General features: G+C 38.3%; 1 long non-coding RNA gene across 5 annotated transcripts in view; it reads right to left on the reverse strand.

Annotated features, from left to right (window-relative positions):
• Positions 1–25912, reverse strand: part of LOC134483425 (uncharacterized) — a 602791-nt gene that overhangs the window by 263767 nt on the left and 313112 nt on the right. For all 5 annotated transcript variants that reach the window (XR_010060299.1, XR_010060303.1, XR_010060302.1 and 2 more), the window contains one exon: positions 9617–9723. This is a non-coding gene — a long non-coding RNA (uncharacterized LOC134483425). The remainder of the gene's footprint in view (positions 1–9616; positions 9724–25912) is intronic.

Here is a 25912-nt window from a genome sequence, read left to right on the forward strand (position 1 = left end):
CAGCATCATACCCTTTCCCCAAATGTCTCTTTTCAAGAGTTAGGAAACACCAGATATTTTATACAGCATAAAAAACTTCTCATGTACTGAAACCTATATACCTCATATATGTGAGATTACAGGGAATTGATTCTTTTACTGGTATGTAAGCTATGATTATTTCTCAGGGAATATCCTTAGGATGTTCTTCACTGTATTCCTTAAAGTCTTCTTCAGTGAACACAATTGCTGTACCCTAAGACTAAACAAGATTAATTTCCTGAGACAAAATTGGATAGACCCAGATAGGAGGGGGGTCACATATCTGTCAGACATTCATCTGTCACATAAGCATACTATTAATAATATATACAGACATTTTTGATATTGCTCAAATTCTAAAGTTGTGGAATAACAAGGCATCCCAAAATCGTCATCAATTTGCCCGGCAGGAATTTTTCAAGTAGACATATTTCCGTTAAAAGTATGCCTACTGAAGTGTACTGGTCACACAGTTCTCTGGTGAGAGCTGGACTCTTAGAATTGTGGACAATACTGGGAGTTCAGAGATGATTACAACTTATGCTCACATTCCTTGCCCAAGAGGAACCCTCATAGTGGCCTTTGTGTTCTCTGGGCATAGGGACTTAGGAGCAAAAGAGGAATGAGCCTACAGATTTTTGCCAGTGAGAGAATTAAATATCAGTGTTCAGAAGCACCTGTACACCTGAGAACAGAAGTAAGACCTATTCTTCTGCTCCAAACAAATGTCCTGGTGGAATTAGGACACACAAAGGCAGAAGGTATCTGGGGCATAAAACTTCCAGTATCTGGCTGTGCCCAGAACTGAACCAATCAAAGATCTCTCTGCACCCATATCTGGTCAGGGGAGAGAGTTGGACACTCAGAAGTGTGGACAATCCTGAGAGCTCAGATAAGACAACTAATTCTTTCAACATTTCTGACCCAAGAAGAATGCCTAGTGCCCTCTCTCCATGCTGGACACAGGGAACTAGGAGCAGTCACGGGAAGGACCCTTCCAATGTCTGCCTATGCCAAGAGCCGAAAGCCCATTTCGAGATAACCTACACACCTGGGAGCAGAGGTCAAACCAACTCTTCTGCTCCATGCAACCCACCTGTAGGCTTCATGTCACTCAAACACAGGAGCACATTTCTGTTCCCAGATCTGTCTGAAAGAAAACAGTTCTCCAGGAGTGCTTACACACAGGCACAGTGACGGTTAAGCCACTGTCAGAGACAGCAAAACAAGAGACAACCTGATGGTGAGAGGCAAGTGCAGGAACCTAAGCAACAGAAGCCAAGACTACTTGGTGTCATCAGAGCCCACTCACCAAAGCAAATGCTGGATATCCAAACACACCAGCAAATCAAGATTTGCCTTTAAAATCACATATCATGATGATGTGGACTAAGGCTGGACTTCAATAACAACAAAAAGGACAGAAAGCCTACATGTACATGGTAGTTGAAGAGCACTCTATTCATTGATAACTTGGGAAAGAAAGAAAGAAAGAAAGAAAGAAAGAAAGGAAGGAAGGAAGGAAGAAAGAAAGAAAGAAAGAAAGAAAGAAAGAAAGAAAGAAAAAGAAATAAATTGAAGACGTTTTAGAATGTAATGAAGATGAAGGCACAACAAACACAAAATTATGGGACAAAATGAAAGCAGTGCTAGGAGGAATTCTCATGGCTCTGACTGCCTCAAAAACAAAACATAAGAGAGCATACATTAGCCGCACGACAGCACACCTAAAAGCTCTAGAAGAAAAAGAAGCAAATGCATGCTAGAGGAGTAAAAGGCAGGGAGTAATCAAACGCAGGGCTGAAATCAACAGAGTAGAAACAAAAAAGGACTATACAAAGAATCATCAAAACTAGAAGCTGGTTCTTTGAGGAAATAAACAAGATAGATAAATCCTCAGTCGGAATAACCAGAGGGCACAGAAGCTATATCCAAATTAATAAAGCCAGAAACGAAAAGGTAGACACAACAGACTCTGAAGAAATAAAAAAAAAATCAGATTCTACTACAAAAGCATATATTCAAAAAAAAACCTGGAAATCTGGGCGTGTAGTTTTTCCTCTCTACAGGTCTTCAGCTGTTCCTGTGGGCCTGTGTCTTGAATTCACCAGGCAGGTAACTTGCAGCAGAAAAGTTGGTCTTACCTGTGGTCCCAAGGCTCAAGTTTGCTCGTGGGGTGCTGCCCACGAGCTCTCTGCAGCAGCAGCAACTAGGAAGACCTGTGCCGCCGTTTCCAGGAGCTTCAGTGCACCAGGGTTCCAGATGGCGTTTGGTGTTTTCCTCTGGAAACAGTAATGTGTGCAGAGTGCAGTCTCTTCTGGTTTCCCAGGCGTGTCTGCCTTTCTGAAGGTTTAGCTCTCCCTCCCACGGGATTTCGGGGCAGAGAACTGTTTATCCGGTCTGTTTCTTTCAGGTTCTGGCGGTGTCTCAGGCGCAGGGGTCCTGCCGCTCTTGGGCCCTCCCCCACGGGAACCCAGAGGCCTTATACAGTTTGCTCTTGGTCCAGGGATGTGTGCAGGGGTGGGCAGTGTTGGTGGTCTCTTCTGCTCTGCAGCCTCAGGAGTGCCCACCTAACCAGGCAGTGAGGTCTCTCTCCCACGGGGTCTGGGAACAGAGAGCTGCTGCGGGCCGGGACCCACGGGTGTGGGACTCCCGGTAAACACAGGGAGTACCTGGTCCTAGAGGAATTCTGCCTCTGTGTGTCCCGAGTTCACCAGGTAGGTCACTTGCAGCAGAAAAGTTGGTCTTACCTGTGGTCCCAAGGCTCAAGTTTGCTCATGGGGTGCTGCCCACGAGCTCTCTGCGGCAGCAGCAACCAGGAAGATCTGTGCCACCGTTTCTGGGAGCTTCAGTGCACCAGGGTTGCAGATGCCGTTTGGTGTTTTCCTCTGGAAACAGTAATGTGTGCAGAGTGCAGTCTCTTCTGGTTTCCCAGGCGTGTCTGCCTCTTTGAAGGTTTATCTCTCCCTCCCCCAGATGGGGACTCTTACAGCTAACCATTGGACTGAACATGCGGACCAAAATGAAGTAGTGAGAGAAGGGACTGAAGGAGCAGAATGGGTTTGCAACCTTGTAGAAAGAACAATAATATCAACAACCAGAGCACCACAGCTCCCAGACACTAAACCACCAGCCAAAGTATACGTATGAAGTCTCCAGCCACATATGTAGCAGAAAATGGCTTAATCTTGTATCAATAGGAGGAGAAACCCTTGTTCCTGTGATGACTTGTGTCTTCAGTTTGGGGAATCCCAGGTGTTGAGGTGGGAGTGAATGGGTGAGAGTGGGAGCAGTGAGGCTGGGGAAGACGTGCTTATAACCTAAACTACAAAAGATGCAACAAGGAAAGAGAACTTCAGACCAATCTTCCTTATGAACATCAATACAAAATTCTCAGTAAAATTCCTGTAAACTGAGTCCCAGTACAAATCCAAAGGATCATACATCATGATCAAGTAGGCTTTAACCCAGGGATGCAGGGATGTTTCAGTACACAGAAATCCATCAATGTAATACACTATGTAAATAAACTAAAAAAACAAACAAACAAACAAACAGACTGCATAATCATATCATTAGATGTGGAAAAAGTATTTGAACATTGAACATTTTGTCATGATAAAAGACTTGGATTAATCAGGTATTAAGGCCCAAACTTAAATGTTGTAAAAATCAATATATAGCAAGCCAATAGCCTACATTACTGAACAGAACATTGTGACAATCCCACTACTATTGGGGAGTAGAAAATCCTGCCCATTCACTCTCTACCTATTCAATGTAGTACTTGAAGTCCTATAAAACAAATAGAAATCAAAGGAATACAAATTGGAAAGCAATAAGTCAAAATATGACTATTTGCAGAAGGCATGATCATATACTTAAGTGAATCCACAAATTCACCAGAGGAATCCTAATCCTGAAAAGCATGTTCATGACGGTGGTTGCATATAAAGTTAATTAAAACAGATCAGTAGTCTTTCTCTACTCAGAAGATAAAGAGAGTGAGAAGGAAATTAGGGAAACAACATCTTTCAAAATAGTCACAAACTATATAAAATACATAGGTTTGACGCTAACAAATAAGTGAAATATCTGTATAACACGAACTTGAAGTCTCTGAAGAAAGAAACTGAAAAAGATCCCAGAAGATGGAAAGACCTCCTATGCTCATAAATTGTCAGTATTAATACAGTATAAATGGAAATTTTGCCTTAATCAATGTTTAGGTTCAATGCAATCTCCAGCAATATTTCAGATCAATTCCTCATAGAGTTAGAAAGAGAGATTTTCAAATTCATTTGGAAAAAAAAAAACTTAGGATAGTAAAAATAATTTTCTCAACAATAAAAGAACTTCTGCCGGAATGCCTAACCACAAGCTATATTACAGTTCAGCAAGACAAAATCTCAATGGTATTGGTACAGAGACAGGCAGGTAGATCAATGTAATAGAATTAAAGATGCAGAAATGACCCATCCCACCACATCTATGGTCACTTGATCTTTGGAAAAGGAGCTAGAACTCTCCAGGGGAAAAAGACAGCATTTTCAACAAATGGGGCTGGGTCATCTGGAGGTGGAAGAAGACAAGTTAACCCATTCTTATCTCTGTGTACAAAACTCATGTCCAAGTGGAACAATGACCTTCACGTAAAACCAGATACACTCAAACTAATAGAAGAAAAAGAGGAGAATAGGCTCGAACATATGAAGAGTAGAGAAAATGTCATGAACAGAACATGAATGACTTATGCTCTAAGTCAAGAACAAGCAAATGGGACCTCATAAATTTGGAAAGCTTTTGTAAGGCGAATAACATTGTTAATTGGACAAAATGGCAACCAACATATTGGGAAAATATCTTTACCAATCCTATATCTGAGAGATGAATTATATTCACCATAAACAAATAACACAAGAAGTTCAACTCCAGAGACTCCAATAACTGTATTAACAATTGGGGGTCAGAGCTAAACAAAGAATTTTCAACTGAAGAATATCAAATGGCTGGGAAACACCTAAAGAAAAGTTCATCGTGCTTAATCACCAGGAAAATGTTAACAGAAACAACCCTGAAATTCCACCTCACATCAGTCAGAATGGCTAAGATAAAATTTAAGGTGAAAAGAGATCCTGGAGAGGATGTAGAGAAATAGGATCCCTCCTCCATTGTTGGTGGGAATGCAAGCTGATTCAACTACTCTGGAAAGAAGTCTGGATGTTCCTCATAAAATTGGATGTATTATTACTAGACAACCCGGATATACTACTTCTGGTCATACATCCAATTAATGCTACACAATATCACAAGAACACAACCTCCACTATGTTCATAGTAACCTTATTTATAATAGCCAGGAGCTAGAAAGAACCCAGATGTCCTTCAACAGAAGAATGGGGATGGCGCATGGGGGAAAGGGGATAACATTTGAAATATAAATACATACAAATATCCAAGAAAAATAAAAGTTAAAAATAGAAAGAGAAGAGATTATTTACTCTAGCCAAGTATGAATGTCAGCATATGGGAAAAGAGATTTGTGGTGACTACTTTACATGTTCTAACACTAAAGTAATTACACAGACATGTATAGCCACATTGTAAAAAATAATATAGTAGTGTTTAACAATATGATTTCAAGTGAAATCAACTGAAGTGTTATGGAAAGGGTGAAAATATATACCATAGATTTTTTATAACTCTTGATGATAGTCTTAATTATTATGTTCCTTTCATTCAGCTAGTGGTCTGGTAATACATTCCCAAAGCTTTACCATCTAATTGAAAGTTTGTTAAGTGAGACAGAATTGAGTGTTAAGTTGCTTATAAGTGTACTAAAAGGCCAAGGTTCTAGATCTTTAACATTCCAAATGTCAACAATTGCAAAGTTCTTATAAGACCCCCAATTATCTCAAACATTTAGATAATTTTTTTCTTTTTCTTTTGTCAAAAGCTTTAGTTAAATGTTTCCCCTGTTGACAAAAAGTCACATTTTGTACATTGACAAATTTAATATTGTTATATGTGCCATGACTCCTCTAGGCCAGCTTTCTTAGAATGTGATAATATTTCAGAATTCAGGGTACATACAGTTGGAAAAGGCATTAAGTAAGAAACTTCAGTATCATATAAATATTAATTAGTCCAATAACCAGGTGTGATATCATTCTCTTCTGCTGTACTTGACATTATAACTATATGCAATATAGAACAGGATTCTGATACATGAATGAATAACACTAAAGACCATAGTAGGAATGACAGAAGTAACAATAGCAATTGAGTGAAGCAAATGGTATATTATACAACTGATTTCTCTACCTGTGCCATCACATATCTTATCAAAATTGAATATGTTATTTCAGTTGTATTTACAGTTCTTTATATTTTATAAATATTGGATGTATAGAGAAAGCAAAATCATTCATCACTTTTTAAATGTAGTAACTTTCCTTTGCGTAGTTTATTTCATTTTGATATTTAACAAATATTGTCCTTAAGTAAAATAATTTTGTACCTGTTATTTGAAACTAATAATTTTATTGGACCCATTATTTTGTCTTTGTTAGCTTCAGTATGGAAATGTTAGAGAATTGATTTGGGGTCCAGAAGAGAATGCTCTGAGGGAGCAAGTTTGGAACAAGAGTGAAGTCATGACTTGTACAAACCCTGAAAATCATCAGGAGTAGGACAGCTTTCAATCTTCCTGTGGGCCTACATGTATGAGAGCACATAGACCTATGCACCCACCTCCATCATCTTTGTGGTAGTTACTAAGTCTGGTGTCCAAATTACTCATCAGACTTCCTCTCACACCATGAGGATGTAGAAGCACTCAGAATTCTTCATTCAACTAAAGTATTCCAAACAGTTCATGCACAGTCAATGAGGTATATTCACCTTACAAACATCTATCTCCTCAGTTTATCTAACTCTTCTTACCCCAAATAAACGAGAGTTATTTCACTGAAAAACCATCTCTGGATAAGGCCACTTATCAAACACTTATGCAGATTATGCTCCTCTCTAAACCAACAGGCCCTGCTAAGCTTCATTCTTTCTATTCCAGGTTGAAAAGCAAGGGAACCTGGATTCTCCCAGGGCAGAAGTGGAAATTTCTACTATAAGTGGATATTAGCTGAAAAGCTTGCAATATCCAAGACATAATTCAGAGTCCACAAGAAATTCAAGAAGAAGAAAGACCAAATTTCCGATGTGCCAGTCATTCTTGCAGCATGAAATATGGAAACAAAATGTTGAGCAGAGACTGAAGGGAAGACCATGAACAGATTGCCCCACCTGGAATTCCTTCCCATATAAATCCACCTAAAATAGACCATATTTTATTTTGGAAGAAGTGTAATGTGACAAGAGTCTGATATGATTGTCTCCTGAGAGTCTCTTCTAAAGCCTGAGAAATAAAGAGGCAGATGTTTGCTGACACCAGTGAAGTGAGAATGGAGTCCCAGTGGAAGAATTAGAGAAGGGACTGAAGTAGTTGAAGGGTTCACCACCTAATAAGAAGAACTACGATATTAACCATACAGGGCCGCTCCAGACTTTTCAGGGACTAAAGAACCATCCCAAGATTACACAGGGATGGACCTATGACTCCAGCAGCATAAGTAGCAGAGGACATCCTTGGCAGGCATCAATGGAAGGAGATACCCTTAGTCCTGTAAAAGCTTGATTTTCCAGTGTCAGGTTATGTCAGGTAAGTGAGGGAGGAAAGAGTAGCTGGTAGGCAGTGGAGAACCCTCTTAGAAACAGGAGGAAATAGTAGGCTTTTGGAAGGGAAATGAGGAAAAAGGATAATATTTGCAATATAAATGAAAAATGCCAATAAAAGAAATAAAATAGGCTTTTTTATAGCTAAATCTAGAATATCCCCCGAATGAGCATATATTAATAAAACAGAAGGCTCTAGTTTATTATCCTTTCTCAACATTACTTTTGTTCCTTAAATCCCAGCTTCATACATGTTGTCCAGGTCTCACTTTTAAAAATTAAGAAATATGATACTTTTATATAGAGCATAATATTCTTCATGAGTGAAACCTGGTGGCCTCATATATACATATGTATATATATATATATATATATATATATATATATATATATGGAATTACCATCTTTCATTAGGTAATAAACAAGAATTGCTTGTCAGGGAATATCCCTAGTTCCTTCTACACTGAATTACTTAGGCATTTGCTTCAGCGAACCTCAATGCTGTCTCAAAAAAACAGAGCAGATTAATTTTCTCAGGGAATATTTTAGCAAGGGGGCATGTATAGTCATGGATTCTTTTGTCACATAAACATAATATTAATATCATAGATAGATATAATTGGGGTATTGCCCACCATCTGAAGTTATGGAATGATATCCCAAAACCATCATCAGTTTTATTTGAAAGAATTTTTCAAGGAGATGCTCTTTTCTTTAAAAGTATACCAATTTCAGTATTTAAATAGATATGTAAAAGGACTATTTTATTTGTGCTTACTGTGTATTATTGTTTGAGTATGTCTATGAACACATGTCTGCAGGGCCTCAAGAGTCCATTAGGGTGAATGCTTCAGCTACCCTGTAATTCGCCTCACAGATCATGGTAAAGAAACATATAGGTGATTCTAATTGAACCCTGTGTCTCTGGAATACTACTCAATACTCTTAAATGTTGAGAAATCCCATAGGAAAACGAGGAGTTGTCATGACAATTGAATAAACTAATAATAAACCTCAGTGTTCTTAACATATAAGATAATGTTTTGAAAGTTACTATCTCCTTCAGAGAATATTAGAGTCTAAACAGTTATGTCCACAGGTTAAGGCTTGACTGCAAGAGCCCAAAGATATGCAAACTTTTACTTAGATAGGAGAATGTACTTTACTCATCAGATGTCAATAGTTTTTTATAACTCTGCTGTACAATATTTGGCTCTAGGAGGCAATTATGTAAAGAAAAAAAAGAATGACACATTAATAAGACAGAAATATTAGAATGAAATTCAGAACATTTCACAAAATTTGTGTTACTCTACGTTTGAGGACTAGGACATTCCTCTTTTCACTGGTCTCCAGAATTTCCCTGGCTCTTAAGACTGGCCACAGATTTCAGCCTACCTCCCCACCTAGATCACAAATTCCCATTAAAGGAAATTTTCAAGAAGTCTGACATTTGGTTTTGTGATGCTTAGAAAAGGAGGAAATTAATCCTTTTAGGCAAAATTCATATTTGATGGTAGAGTTCTTAAAAAAAATACTAGGGTTGTTTATTGGCAAGAGGAGATATCTTTGAAAAGGGAAGATCTTCTTTCTGAAAAAAAAAAAACTTGAATTATTGGATTGACACACACATAGGTCATTTTTTTAAACATGTAAAAAGCTTTAGAGCTACAATCATGAAACGGAAAACAATCACAGAATAAACAAAGACAGCAGCAACAACAGAACACTTAAATGTTTTAAAAATACAGTTGTTTCCCAATCAAATTTCTTTCAGGATGCAGAACCTTCTATTTATGTTATATGTACATTTTGCACATATTCTATTTTTATTGGAACCATTTATATATAAGCATGAATCAACCTGTCTGTATATCAGAGTGTTCCTTATCTTTCCTCCTTTCAAGATGATTTTATTCCACTCTGCTCCTTCTTGAGCCATTCTTCCTCAGAGGTCTGGTCAGTCACTGACTGTACAGCAATAAAAGAATAAACAAAATGAGCCAATGTAGCATGTAGTATAAATATCTCATGAGCAATGATCTGATAAATCAATTTCACTTTTAACTTTGCAGGCTGTATGTGCTGATGGCAATATTTCTTTCAATCCATTTTTTCATCTTTATTAAATTGGGCATTTCTTATTTACATTTTAAATGTTATTCCCTTTTCCGGTTTCCATGCCAACATACCCCAAAACCTCTCCCTCCCATTCTATATGGGTGTTCCCCTCCCAAAACTCCCCCCATTATCACCATCCCTTCAAGAGTCCCCTTAACTGGCGGGACAGTCTTGGCAGGACCAAGGGCTTCCACATCTACTGGTGCCCTTAGTAGGTTATTTATTGCTACCTATGCAGTGGAGGCCAGGGTCAGTCCATGTATAGTTTTAGGTAGTGGCTTAGTCCCTGGGAGCTCTGGTTGGTTGGCATTGTTGTTCATATGGGGTCTCAAGCCCGTTCAAGCTCTTTCAGTTCTTTCTCTGATTCCTTCAATGGGGGTCCCGTTCTCAGTTCAGAGGTTTACTGATGTCATTCGCCTCTGTATTTGCTGTATTCTGGGTGTGTCTCTCAGGAGAGATCTACATCTGGTTCCTGTCAGCCTGCACTCCTTTGCTTCATCCATCTTATCTAGTTTGGTGGCTGTGTATGTATGGGCCACAGGTGGGGCAAGATCTGAATGGGTGTTCCTTCAGCATCTGTTCTTTACTTTGCCTTCCTATCCTCTCCCAAGGGTATCTTTGTTCCACTTTTAAAGAAGGAGTAAAGCATCCACATTTTGGTCATCCTCTTGAGTTCCATGTGTTCTGTGCATCTATGGTAATTCGAGCATTTCTGCTAATAACTACATATCAATGAGTGCATACCATATGTGTTTTTCTGTGATAGGGTTACCTCACTCAGACTGATATTTTTACAGTTCCATTCATTTGCCTATGAATTTCATAAAGTCATTGTTTTTAATAGCTGAGTCATATTCGATTTTGTAGTTGTACCACGTTTCCTGTGTCTATTCCTCTGTTGAGGTGCATCTGGGTTCTTTCCAGCTTCTGGCTAGTACAAATAAGGTTGCTCTGATCATAGTGGAGCATGTGACTTTGTAATATGTTGGAGCATATTTTCGGTATGTGCCCAAGAGTGGTATAGCTGGGTCATCAGTTTGTGCTAGTCCAATTTTCTGAGGAACCTCCAGACTGATTTCAGGAAAGGTTGTAGCAGTCTGCAATCCCACCAACAATGGAAGAGTGTTCCTCTTTCTGCACATCCTGGTCAGCACCTGCTGTTACCTGAGATTTTGATCTTAGCCATTCTGACTGGTGTGAGGGGGAATCTTAGTTTGTTTTGATTTACATTTCCTTTCTGACTAAAGATCTTGAACACTTCTTTAGGTGCTTCTCAGTCATATGGCATTCCTCAGCTGCGAATTCTTTGTTTAGCTCTGCACCCCATTATTAATAGGTTTATTTTTCTCCCTGCAGTCTAACTTCCTGAATTCTTTGCATATTTTGGATATAAGGCTTCTATTAGTTGTAGGTTTGATAAAAATATTTTCCCAATTTGTTTGTTTGAATTTTGTCCTAACAACAGTGTCCTTTACCGAAGCTTTGCAGTTTTATGAGATCCCATTTGTCGATTCCTGATCTTAAAGCATAAGACGTTGGTGTTTTGTTCAGGAAATTTTCTCCAGTGTCCATTTGTTCCAGATTCTTCTCCTCTTTTTCTTCTATTAGTTTGAGTGTATCTGGATCTCATTGAACTTTAACCCGTGTGTTAATTTGTCTATAATGTGATATGCCAGTGAACAGGGTCCTGTATTATGTTTCCTATGATTCTGAGGGAGAACATTTCTTAGATGTCCATGTGAAAATTAGGGATAGGATTTAGCCTAGAGATAACTGTTCACATAATTTGAAAACAGCAATTATTTCATACACGCAATCCCTCTGTATTCTACTACAAACTTTTTGTAGGTGTTTCCATCAGCCTTCCTGTTTTGCCGAAAGCTACATGGCTCTGTCAAAATAGAGGCAATCACTACTTCAAGCAACTCTTGGCTTGTGCTTTAAAGGCCTAGAATGAAATATGTGTCTTCGATCTAGGATGACTAAAGAGTTTCTGCTGAAAATACATTTTGTTAAAGGCAATCTACTTTGCTGTAAGTTCTTTGATTTCCCTATCACATTTGTTTTATTTTTCCTATCATAAATCTGCACAACATGCTTGTATTTATCTTGAAATGATTAAAGAACAAAATTTAAAACATCCCCCCCACACACACACAAAAGGGAATTACTCAATATCTTAATCTGAAGAGTGTATGTCTCAAAAGTTGGGGTGTCTTACTTGCTGTGGTTTACTCTAAATCATAAGCCTTACATTGGGTTCTATACCTCCAATTTCAATGTCTTTCCCATACTTATCTTTTTGGAATTCAAATATGAACTCTTTCATCTAGTGACCCATAATTGGTCACTGACATGCTTTTTTTCTACTGGTTTCAGGAAGACCTCAGAGTTCTATCTCTTTGTCTATAGGCTGCTAACATAATTCTTCCTTCCATGAAGCCTGGCATAAAAAACCATCACATTTCACCCAGTGGTCCCATCACCATATTCAAACACGTGTGTCTATGTGGATGATACTTAAATATAGCATAATGCAAAATACACTTAGTCCAACTTCAAAATTCCCCTAGTCTATAGCAGTCTCAATAATATTGAAAGTCTAAGTTTAAGATTTCTTCTGAGATTCATCCAATCACGTAAGTGTAATCGCCAAAGCTAGACAGGCAACCAGCTGGACAACATTCAAACTCTGCATATTCATCTGTGATGTCAAAGTGGTCTTCAGACCTTTAAATCAAATTTTACCTTTGTTCTCTGCAACAAACTTCTTTCTCCTGGGCTGAGGCAATAACCTTTTCCTCATGAGATATCCTATGGCTCTGGCACCTCAAAATCTTATAGTGTCCAAGGAAGCTTTCATGCTACAGATTTTTGTTACAATGTCTGGGATCCACCCAAAATCGTCTAGGTTTCTCCTACTGCTGGCCTTACTTCTGTAGATTTGCACACTGTAGTACTCTAAACTCAGATTAATCCACTCCACTGCCACTGTTCTTGGTGAACAGCCCATGGTACTGGTATCTCCAATATTCAAGTGTCTTCTAATGCAACTAGTCTTCACCAACAGCCTCTCATAGGCTCTCTTAATGGTGCTAAGCCTCAAATTCTTTTCATGACTCCTTCATTCCTGGGCTGTCAACTACAATTGAGGCTGTACATTCACCAATGACTTTTCATGATCTCTTAGAGTGACAAGGTTCACCTGTTCTCCATGACCTCTTTATGACCTCAAAACCAGTACCACCCGGGTGACTCTTACACATTACCAAGTACAGCTGCAGCACTACATACATCCTTGGCTATCTCTGGAAGACAGTTTCTTTTTGCCCTCAAAAAACACTTCCCAGGAGGTTTCCCCTCAGTGATGCTAGTCTATTCTTAATCACTGCTAATGTGTTATCCCCAGCTAAACGGCATTAATTGTTGCATTGTTTCCTTCTACTTTTCATCCTAAAGCCAGAGACACATGGCTGAAGCTACCATGTTGTGCTGCTTTAGTGGGCTGGAAGGTGGCCTCCCTTGCTCTAATCCCAGCTTTCTGTTTTCACAACTCCTTCTCTGTGTAAGCTTGGCTTTCCTGGAACCAGTTTTGTAGATTGACTTTGACCTCAAGATTTTCATGGCACTGTCTCATATAATGCTGAGATTAAAGGCATATACCACCATGCCTATTCTGGCTTTTCTTTAGGTAGAACCTGATTGGTCCCACCCTGACATTGCATTTCCAGATACTTTTGGCTTTGGCTTCTCTGATGAACATTGTGTACCACCATGCTTGTTTCTAAACTGAACTATGTATGATCTTGACACTAGATCCCTTAGTCTGTTATTTCCTAGAACATAGGATTTACGTTCTTTTCACTTTCTGGTGTCCCGTAATACTTGAACCATCTATTTCATTTTTTTTTTCTTTCTATTCTTGCTGCATTTGTTCAAAATGCGGTTCATTAGACTTAATTAAAAAGCAATGTCCTGGGCTTCTTTGAGACTTCCTTTGTCAATGCAATTAATATAAATCTCTTTATCTTAGCCTCAAGTTGGCTACTCATAAATGGGCAAAAAGCAGCCACATTCTTCACCCACCAAAATGTCAGAAAAAATTAATGCAAGGCAACATTCTAAAATTCTACTACACTAAAAGCTCTTGGAACACGTTGGTACACTTCAAATCATATTCAGGAATGAAGTCTATGTATTCTTACTAGGATATTCCATTAAGTCCAACTTAAGAATCCCATTGCTTTGTAAAGCCCTTCAATCTAGATTATTCCACAAAAGCATGTCCAGGCCTATGATATCAATACTCCATTCCCTGGTGCCAACTTCTATCTTAGGCTTTTACTACTGAGTACAATCTCCATGAAAAATCTTTTTTTAATTCTTTATATTTTTAATATTTAAGTCTTTATCCCCTTCCAGTCTGTCCACTGACTGTTCCTCATCCCATACCTAATTCACTTCCCTTTCTTCCGGAGGATATCCCTGCATGACCACACTATCAAAACTTCCCTTCCCCTAGGCCTCAGTTCACTTGAGAGTTAGTTGCATCTTTTCCTACTGAGTCCAGACCAGGCCATCCTCTGCTGTATATGTGTTGTGGGTCTCATATCAGCATGGTTTTTGCTTCCTGGTTAGTGGAAAAGTGTCTGAGAAATCTCAGCATTCCAGGTTAGTTCAGACTTCTGGTCTTCCAATAGGGTCACCAAACTCCTCATCTTCTTCCAGCTTTTCCCTAAAGAACCTATGGGGTTTACCAGTTTCTGTCCATTCATTGGGTATAAGTATCTGCATTTCACTCAGCTGCTTGTTGGGCCCTTTGGAGGGCAGTCATGTTGAGCTCATTTTTAAGTATGGTATACCCTAGCTTCAGAAATAGAGTCAGACCTTGGAGTCTACCCTTGAGCTGTATTCAATTTTGGCCTGTCACTGGACCATCTTTGACTCAGGCTCTTCTCCATTTTTGTCCCTGCAATTCTTTCAGACAGGGACAATTCTGGTCCAGCTTTTCTGACAGTGGGATGGCAACCCCATCTGTCAACTTGTTGCCCTGTTTTCTACTGAATGTGTACTCTAGAAGTACCCTCACCTGACTATAAGAAATCTCATCTAAGGCTGTTGCCTTTGAATCCTGTGAGTCTCTCACTTCCCTGGTCTCTGGTATGTTCTAGAATGTCCCCCCACCTCCTACTTCTTGAAGTTGCCTGTTTCCATTCTTCGTTCTGGCCAACAAGATTTCATTCTAGTCCCCCACATACCTGATCATTTTGCCATCTTTCCTTCCCTGTTCCCTTCCACTCTCAGGACCTGCCCTCCCTCCCCTATAATTGTTTCCTTCTCTGCCTTAAGTAGGATTGAGTCATCCTAACTTGGACCCTTTGACTTGTTAACCTTCTTGAGTTTTGTGGATTGTATCCTGGGTATATGGTCCTTTTTTTGCTAATATCCACTAAAACTAGGTACACTGAATGTAATAGAAGAGGAACTGGGAAACAACCTGGAACTTACTGGCACAGGGTGAAATTTCCTAAACAAAACACCAGTGGCTCTACTTCTAAGATAAATAATTGATAAATGGCATGTCATGAAACTGTAAGGCAAAGGACATAGTCAATAGGGAAAATCAGCAACCAATAGATTTGGAAAATTTTTTCACTAATCCACATCTGATAGAGGGCTAATATCCAAAGTATATAAAGAACACAAGAAGCTAACCACCAAGAAACAATCAACCCAATCAAATAATGGGGTTCATCACAGCAAATTCACAGCAGAGGCTTCTTGAATGGCTGAGAAGCATTTAGAGTAATCAGAAAAGTCCGTAGTGATCAGGGAAATGAAAATCAAATCCACATTGAGATCCTACCTCACATTAATCTGAATGGTCAATGAAAAAACTCAGGTGACAGCACATGTTGGGGAGGATTTGTTGGAAGGGGAATATTGTTACATTTCTGGTGGGCTTGCAAGGTGCTAAAATCTGCAATCAATAAACTAACCTATTAAGAACAAGAATTCCATGGAATTTGCAGGCAAATAGAGGCAACTAGAGAATATCAATATAAGTGAAGTAACTCAGACTGAAAAGGATGTACATGGTAAGTACTTACTAATAAGTGGATATTAGGGCTGGAGAGATGGCTCAGCCGTTAAAGGCTAGGCTCACAACCAAAAATATAAGTGGATATTAGCCAAGGCAAGTTTTATAATTTACAACATTTAATCGGGGCTGGCATATAGATTCAGATGTTCAGTCCTTTATCAGGAAGGGAAGAGCATGGTAGCACCCAGACAGGCATTGTGTAGGCAGAGGTGATAGTTCTCAATCTTCATTTAAAGTCTGCTAGCAGAATTCTGGCTTCCAGGCACCTAGGAAAAGGGTTTTAAAGCCATATCCACAGTTACACACCTACTTCAACATGATGATACATTCTAATGTGAAGGTTCCTGGGTGGAGCATATATAAACCATCAGAGAAAACATTATTAAAAGGTAATGGATAATAGGAGACCAAATACAGGGTATGCAAAGTGTTGGTAAAGGTATGAAGGAACACCCATTCATAGCCTGCCCCATATATGCCCCATACATACACAGCCACCAAACTAGATAAGATGGATGAAGCAAAGGAGTGCAGGCTGACAGGAACCAGATGTAGATCTCTCCTGAGAGACACACCCAGAATACAGCAAATACATAGGCAAATGCCAGCAGCAAATCCCTGAACTGAGAATGGGACCCCTGTCGAAGGAATCAGAGAAAGGACTGAAAGAGTTGAAGGGGCTTGAGACCCCATATGAACAACAGTGCCAACCAACCGGAGCTTCCAGGGACTAAGCCACTACACAAAGATTATACATGGACTGACCCTGGGCTCCAACTGCATAGGTAGCAATAAATAACCTACTAAGGGCAAGAGAGGATGTGGAAGCCCTTGGTCCTGCCAAGGCTGTCCCCCCAGTTTAGGGGACTCTTGGAGGGAAGGTGATAATGGGGGGAAGGTTGGGAGGGGAACACCCATATAGAATGGGAGGGGGAGGGTTTGGGGGATATTGGCATGGAAACCAGAAAAGGGAATAACATTTGAAATGTAAGTAAGAAATACCCAACTTAATAAAGATGAAAAAAAAAGAAAAACAAAAGAAATTTCAGGGCCAAATCATATCAATATTAATTACTCTCCTGCTCCAGGTGTGATTATCACTCTCTTCAGCTGTTTTTGACATTATATTTATATGCAAGTAGATCTAGATTATTGTATGTGAAGTTTTAACAGTGAAGGTCACAGTATGAATAACAGAAGTAATAGTAGTAATTTCAAGAAACAAATCTAACCACAGATTCTTCAGCTTGTGCCATGCATATATCCTAAACGTTGACTGTGTTATTTCTTTTGTATGTACAGTTCTTTATATTTTTTTAAGTATTGGGTGTGTAGATAATAATAATTTATCCTGTTTCAGATTAACTGTTTTTCTTGTTCATAGTTCATTTCCATTCTAAATTTACTAAAGATTGATCTCAAGTAAGAATATTTTTAAATGGGTATTTGCAACTAATAATTTTATTTGAAACATTATTTTTTCTTTGTCAATTTCAGTATGCAGATGTTACAACATAATTTTGAAGATAGAAGTAGTTCACTGACAGAGCTTCTCTGGAGCAAGAGTGAGATTATCACCTGTCCAAACCATGAAAATCTCATTCTGAGATCAACAGGATTAGGACTGTTTTCCATCTTGCTCTGGGCCTGAATGTGCCAGAGCACATAGAAATTACAATCTTATCTACATCACCCTTTAGGTAGTTACTTTGTCTGGTGACTAAATAAGTGCTGAAACTTTCTCTCTCAGTATGAGGATATAGAAGCACCTAGAATTCTTTGTTCAAATAAAGCATTCATAGAAGTTCAGCCACAGCTAAGAGGTATACTCACTCTACAAACACTTATCTTCTACCCAAGTTGATATAACTCTTCTTAACCCCAATAAAAAAAGAGTTATTTTTCTGAAAATCTTCTCTGGCGATGGCTTCTTATCCAATACTCATGAAGACCATGTTGCTCTCTAAAGAACCTGGCTGAGCACAGCTTAATTCTTTGCATTCAAGGTTGTTATACAAGGGTGCCTGGATTGCCCAAGGACAGAAGCACACCAGGTCAGTAGATAATTAAAGTATAGAAGAGATAAGAATATGTTATAATTTAAATTCCTGTCTTCAGAGGAATGGAGGCTGAATGGCTAATTCCAGTTTCCAGGCAGGATTGTAAGTGGAAGGACAAAGAGACCACCCAATATTGAAAAATTTCTACACAAAATATGTCCTATCTACAAGAAATGCAGGGACAAAGATTGATCAGATATCCAGGGAATGGTAAACAATAATCTAAAACTTAAGATGTATCTCCTGGACAAGCACCAATTCCTCACTATAGTAATAATGCTCTGCTATGCTTCCAGACAGAAACATAAGATGAGTATCCTCTGAGAGGGTCCACACAGCTTGATACAGAAAGAGATGCAGAGACCCACAGCCTACCATTAATTGAAGCTTTGAGAATATTTTGGAAGATTTGCAGGGAAGATTGGGGGCCAATTTAGGGATAGTAAATTCACAAAAACTTTAGGAGCTTTAGTTAATGGAAAAATTGATGGACTCGGCATTACCTGTATCATTTGTTTTATAAATTGAAGAATGGTAAAAAATTTACTCAATTTATATTTAAGTGAAAAGGCCTTTTAACTGGATAAAAGGGGAAAATTTTGTGGTTTGCCCTGGAGTTATCTGTATTTTGATGCTAATTCCACTGTCCCAAGGAAAGCTGTCTAGTCACATACTCAGGACTCAGGTGACTTCACCAGAACCTTCTCCACATTGCATTGGTAAAACACAGGTGAAGGGTAGGTGCAGGATAAAAGGAGGCCTGTCATTGGATGAGAAGGAATGATGGGCGGGAGAGAAGTTTGAAGGAAGCAGAGGAGACTGGAATGGAAAGGAGGAAGAGACAGGAGGGAGAGGGAGAGAAGCCATGGCAGGACAATATGCCAGGTGACATTAAGATTCTGCTCTGTATATTTACATGTTGTTATTAATGTTCTTAAGGGATGGATGTGTACTGGACTTTGTATATTTAGGTGGGCAATTATATCTTATCAATTGGGTCAAAGGTTATTGTGTTGTGTGTTTTTTCATGTTTACTGATTTAAGTGTAAGAAACTGAGTGTGCAGTGACTGGTCTGGGCTGCTCCAGAGTTGTGACGTGTGTTTCTGTCATGGAAACCTGCCTTGTGAACTAGATAGTTCAAGAATTTGCTGCCAGGCTCAGAGAGAGGCCTTTAGCAGTATGATATGGGATGGGGCCAAGCAGGTGAGATGTTTTACTGACTGAGACTTGCTGATGTCTAGCAAACATCTTGGGGGCACCGCAGTTTAGACCTAGTGGGGGAAAAAAGACAACCATACTTTATTATTTTTTTTTATTTTTACAACAACAGTTGCCGATTTGTCTTAATGAATATGTCCTTTGCCTTACATTAGCTTTCCATTTTCATGAGGTCCCATTTACTAGTTCTTGATTTGAAGTTCAAGTCATTGCCATTCTGTTTAGGGAATTTCCCCCTGAACCAATGAGTCCCATGGTGTTTCACACGTTCTCTTCTATTTGATTCAGTATATCTGGTTTTATATTGAGGTCCCTGATCCACTTGGATTTTAGTTTTATACAAATTTACGATTACAGGTTTATTTTAATTTTTCTATGTACAGAGAACCAGTTATAACATCACTATTTATTGAAGATGCTTTCTTTTTTCCATTGTATATTTTTGGTTTCTTTGTCAAAGATCCAGTTTCCCTATGTTTGTGGTTTTATATTTGCTTCGGCCATTCTATTACATTGATCAATGTACTTGTCTCTGTACCAATATCATGTGGTTTTCATCAATATTTGTAGTTGAGCATGATGTCAAGGATGGTGATTCCCCTATCTCTCTTATTGTTAAGAATTATTTTGGTATTCTTGTTTTTTTTTTTTTTTTACCATTTGCTCTTTCCATGTCTTTGAAGAATTTTGCTAAGATTTTGCGGGAGATTGCATTGAATGTATAGATTGTCTTTGATAGGATGGCCATTTTTACTCTGTTATTTCTGACAATCCATGAGCATGGGAGATCTGTCCATTTTTTGAGACGTTCGTCAATTTCTTTCTGGAGGTCTTGAAGTTATTTGTTTGGATAGATTTACCAAGATATTTTATATTACATGTGGCTATTATAGAGGGAGTTATTTCCCTAATTTCTTTCTTAGACAATTTATCATTTGTATAAAGGAAGGCTACCAATTTATTTGAGTTAATTTTATATCTGGCCACAGTACTGAAATTGTTAATCTGCTGGAAAAGTTCTCTGGTAGAAATTTTGTAGTTGCTTATGCATAGTATCAAATCCTGTGCATATAATGATAGCTTTATTTCTTATTTGCCAATTTATATCCCTTTGATCTCTTTATGTTGCCTTTTTGTTCTTGATAGCACTTTGAGTAATATATTGAATATTCATCAGCATAGGGAGCATCCTTGTCGTGTGCCCCATTACAGTCAGATTACTTCAACTGTCTTACAATTTAAATTGATAAAGGCTGTTGGTTTGCAGTAAGTTCTTTTTATTAGGTTTAGGTATGGCCTTGGATTACTGATTTCTCCAATACTTTAAACATGAGTGATTGTTGTATTTTTTCAATGCTTTTTCTGCATCTAAGGAGCTGATTCTGTGATTTTTTTCTTTGTGTATATGAATTTATATGACTTTCTTAAGTGGATTACCTTAACAGATTTTTAGGTACTGACCATTTCAAATGTCATCTCCCTTTCTGGTTTTTCCACAAACCACCCCCATCTCATTCTCTAAACCCCTGCTTCTATGATAGTGATTTCTCCCTGCCTTCAACTCTAGACTCATTACCCTAGAATTGAACCTTCACAGGAAAAAGTGCCTCCATGCCCATTAATGTGAGATAAGGTCATCCTCTGCTACATATGCCTCTATGAGTCATGGGTGCCTCTATGTACATTCTTTTCTTTATACCTTAGTCCTTGAGAGCTCTGGTGACTCTGGTTCATTGATATTGTGGTTCTACCAGTGGGGTTGCAAAACACTTTAGCTTCTACAGGACTTCCCCTAACTCCTCATTTGGGGTCCCAGTGTTCAGTATGATGTTTGGCTGCAAGTATCTTCATCTGTATTGGTAAGGCTCTGGCAGAGCCTCTCAGCAGACAGCTATATCAGGCTCCAATCAGGATACACTTCTATGCCTCAGCATTTGGATCTGTGTTTGGTACCTTTAAGGGATGGTTTCTTAGGTGAAGCAGTCTCTGTATGGCCTTTCCTTCAGTCTCTGCTCCACTTTTTGTTCCTGCCTTTCCTTTAGACAGGAGAAATTTCAGGTTAATATTGGTGAGATGGATGGGTAGCCCTATCCCTCAATTTCAGACTGTACCTAACCTCTTTATATTTTCCCCTTATTCTCTCTCCACATTTCTGGGTATTTCAGCTAAAGTCATCCCAACTGGGTCCCTGCTTTCCTTGCATTTGAGATTTTCTGGAGGCTACACCTGTTCACCATGCTACACTCCTCTGTTCAATTTCCTGACCATCTGTACATCTGTACATATACCTATTCTCCTCCCATACCTGATTGTGCCCCCCTCTTTTCTTCTCCTCCTCCTCCTATTTTTCATCCAATTCCTTCTCACCCTCTAACTTTTATGATAATTTTGTTCCACCCTTTTAGTGAGAGTGACGCTTCCATACGTTGGTTCTCCACCTTCTTGATCTTCATGTGGTCTTTCAGTTGTATCGTGGATATTCTGGACTTGTTTTTGTCTAATATCCACTTATCAGTGAATACATACCATATGTGTTCAGTTCTGGCTGGGTCTGGTCACTCGGAATGATATTTTCTAGTTCCATTCATTTGCCTAAGAATTTCATGAAGTCATTTTTTAAAAGGTTGGTAGTACTCTTTTATGTAAATGTACCACATTTCTGTATCCATTCCTATGTTGAATGGCATCTGAGTTTTTTCCAGCTTCTGCTTGTTATAAATAAGAGTCCTATGAACTTAATGGAGCATGTGTCCTCGTTGTATGTTGGAGCATCTTTTCGGTATGTGCCCAGAATTGGTATAGTTGGCTTTTAAGGTCATTACTCCAATTTTCTGTGTGATTATCTGAGTGATCCATATGCTCACCAACACGTTCTGTCTCCTGAGTTTTTGGTCTAAGCCATTCTGACTGGTGTGAGGTTTCAGATTCTCAGTGACCTTCTGATTTTCATTTCCCTGAAGACTGAGAAATACTTTGGGGCAAAGTGAGGTTTTAACGGCAATACAAAATAATAATACTTGGCTTCCTTAAAATGTAATACAAAATCTTTGAAAGCTGCTACCACCTTCAGAGGATATTAGACACTAAGCAATTGCGTCTACAGTTTGAGGCTTGACTCCAAAGTTCAAAGATATGTAACATTTCTACTTAGGTAAAAGAAAGTACTTGATTCCTCAGATGTCTTTAGTTCAAGTAATTATGTCCTCCAATAATTGGCTACTAGAGGAAATACAGGAAGCAAAAACAATGACATAATGTTTAGACAGAAATGTTAGATTGAACTGCAGGTCATTTTCTCACAATTTCTATCACCCGATGTTGTGAGATCTTGGAAATAATTTTTCCCCTGGCTCCAGAATTCCCCTGCCTCTTAAGACTGGCAACAGATCTCAGCATACCTCCACAACTATATCAGAAATACCAGGGGAAGGGAATTTTCAAGGAATTTGACATTCACTTTTATTTTGTTATGATGATGTTGAGAATTAGAGTAAAAATCAATTTAGACAAAGATCATATTTGATGGTAGAATTCATGAAAACAATTATGGTTGTTTATTGGAAAGGGAAACTAGGTTTAAAAAGGGAAGATCTTAATTAAAAATTATTAATTATTAGAATGCCAGTGTTAAATGCATTTGGCAAATACCTTCGAAATTCTATAGGCAGATCCCTCTAAGTATAAGGGAAAATATTTTCAGCAGAAACGAGAACAGCAACAACAACAAAACACTTAAATGTCCTAAAAATGAAAGTGTAAGCTTCCTCACTCAAATTTCATCCAGGATACAGAATCTACTATTTAGGAGACATACACACACACACACACACACACACACACACACACACACACACACACACACACACATATATATATATATATATATATATATATATATACATTCACATAAAATTCTATTTTAATAAGAATCATTTTTGGACCCTGTAATAGTCTATCTGCTGCAATATATTTATCCTCAGATAATATCTACAACTGCCTCAGTTTCCTCACTTGGTCTGGGCACATTTCATTGGTCTTTCCCTGCTGGACTGAATGATAGACCACATCATCAATCCATCTATGAAGATGGTTTTGTGACATACTTTGCAAAGTACTAGATAGAGTTGCTTTACCCTTGGTTTTGCAAGAACCATTTTTCTATGAACAAGAATCCACCTGTCTGCATAACTGAGTGTATTTCTCATCCTTCTTCTTTTCAAGGTGGTTTCTTATCACTCTGATCCTTCTTGAGCCAGCTTTCCTCAGTATTTAGTCAATTTCCATTCACTGGCGTTTCATTTGCTCTTTGGCTATAAATTAATTACTAATATCCTATGCTATACTCTGATATAACCAAAATGACTTCACAAAAGATTATGTTGAATTTTTTTTGCTTTCATAAAAAGCTGCTCAGTTGACCATCTAAAATTAGTAATAAATATTAAAAGAAAAAAAGGCAAATAATTGTGTAAAGTCAGTGTAATCCCCCCCCGCATACACTGTAATTGTCTTAATTCTTGAGGACAAATTATATGGCAGGGAAGCAAGTATCTCCTATAAAATGTGTCCCGGCATCCTGTGTTTATATACATATTGGCAGGTACATTAAAGAACTGCAGAATTCAAAACATATCCTGTGTTAGACATTCACATTCCATTTTAAAAAATGACATCTAAATTTACGTTAAAAAGTAAAAACAAACTAGGATTCTACTAAAAACCACAAAATTTTTTTCATTTTAAAGTTATGTGAAGTGATTCGTGACTTCTCTGATTCCTCAATGAAATCTGAACACATATCTAGAAAAGCAAATCCTACTTTACAACACATATGAAAATCTATATTTCAAGAAAACAAGATACCGAAAAAGCAGGCGGAGTTGTACTATTGATATAATTACTAATTCATTCTGAAAATATCCTGAAACTGAAAGCAGGAGAAAAAAACTACTCTGTTCCTGCAAGCAAAGGAAATTAGTGAAGGTGGGTGTCACTTCTTAGCTTGGTGCCAGAGGAAGTTGAAAACCTAATGGAATTTTTCTCTTTGTAGTTTCACCTTATTGTCTCTCCTTGAGACCAGGGAGCTAGAGGCGGGAGCCTTGGAGGACGGGTGGGGCAACGCAGCATACAGCGCTTTTATGACTTACTTCCTTTAGCAGATCTACTGACTGGAGCAACAATCTGCAATTCTATCTAGTTATTGTTGAGGGTACAGAAAGGAAAATGATTCCTCCGTATTGTCTAGAAAGTATCTTTTTCGAATTAATGCAGTTCTAAATCCATTCTTCAAATTAGTCTAGAAATAAAATTTAAAAATAATTGTTAACAAGGAAACATACCACTCATCACAAGGCATGCTGTCAGTTGCTTAAAGCAGAAACAGTTAAAATCGCTGGTGGTTTCTTCTCCCAACTTTGATGAGAGGTTTTGGTCCTAGTCTTACTGTAACTTTGTATGCTAAAGTTAGGTGTTCTCTAAACAAATGCTTTATGAAAACGTCTCTTTTGTTTATTTTGTTCTGCTTTGTTTTTGAAAGGAATGAGAGGAGGAATGGATCTGCTCTTAGAGGAGAGGTATTGGGGAGATCTTCATAGAGTGGTTGAAGGGAAATGAGGTATAATGAATGAGAGAAGAATAAACATCATAATAGTAAAAGTAATAAATAATAATTATTATTATTACAAATCTTAAATGTAACACAATGAAATTGAATAAGATTAATAGTGAAGGGTAATAACTAAAAAAATTTGCTGAAGGCTGTGTTTATATAAGTATATATGAGAGGAAAAGACACTTTAGAAACAGAATTATGTTTATTCTACTAAAGGCTTATCTATCAACTGTTGGTAGAAGCAGAGTTCAATATCTACCAAAAGGTAAACAGACCTTTTTAAGTGGCTCATTACAATGCTATCCACAAATTTCAGGGACCCCAGAAAGCCTTATTAAAGCCAATTCTGACATAAATATGTAAGGGTTTTAATTATGACTTCCATTTCCAGGTATCTCAATGTCCCCATTATATCATGTCAGAGGGATAGCCCCCAGTTTAGGGGTTCAGTGATTTTATTATGGTGAAAACAAACTAGGGAATTTTCATAAGGGCCAATAAATTAATATTTTAAAACTGCATTCTGTTGTACTCTGTTGGAACAGAGCACAGGAACAAACCCAACTGATAAACAGGATGGTTAGCTATTCTCTGCAGGATGTCTTACGATATCTATATGTATCTTGACACCATTATTGTAGCCTGACTGACTGTTGCCTAGTGGGATGGGTTGCCATATGATGTTTGTGTAGGTGAACTTTGTGACTTTCTTCCTAGAGTTGGAGTTTAGCCCTTGGTCTCACAAAATGGTGTTTCTTCAAAAACAGATTTGATTGGGATTTACAAAATGTTAAACACTATCAATCTGATAAGCAATTATTCTAAAAGGAATGATTGAAGAGTAGTTGATTTGAGTATCAAAATTTTGTTCCACATGAAGAACAAACCGGGGGTGGGATGGGCTTATCTTCATGCTGACCTCTGAGCACTACCTGCATTTGGAAGCAAAGAGGATCCACCTGTAGGTCAACTGTTTCTGATAATTCAGAATAATACCCAACTCTCCTCCACCCAACCCCTTTAGAGCCTACTGCTCAATCCTAATG

Source organism: Rattus norvegicus, chromosome 1 (assembly GCF_036323735.1).
Source record: "Rattus norvegicus strain BN/NHsdMcwi chromosome 1, GRCr8, whole genome shotgun sequence".
In the NCBI taxonomy this organism is placed as follows: Eukaryota; Metazoa; Chordata; class Mammalia; order Rodentia; family Muridae; genus Rattus; species Rattus norvegicus.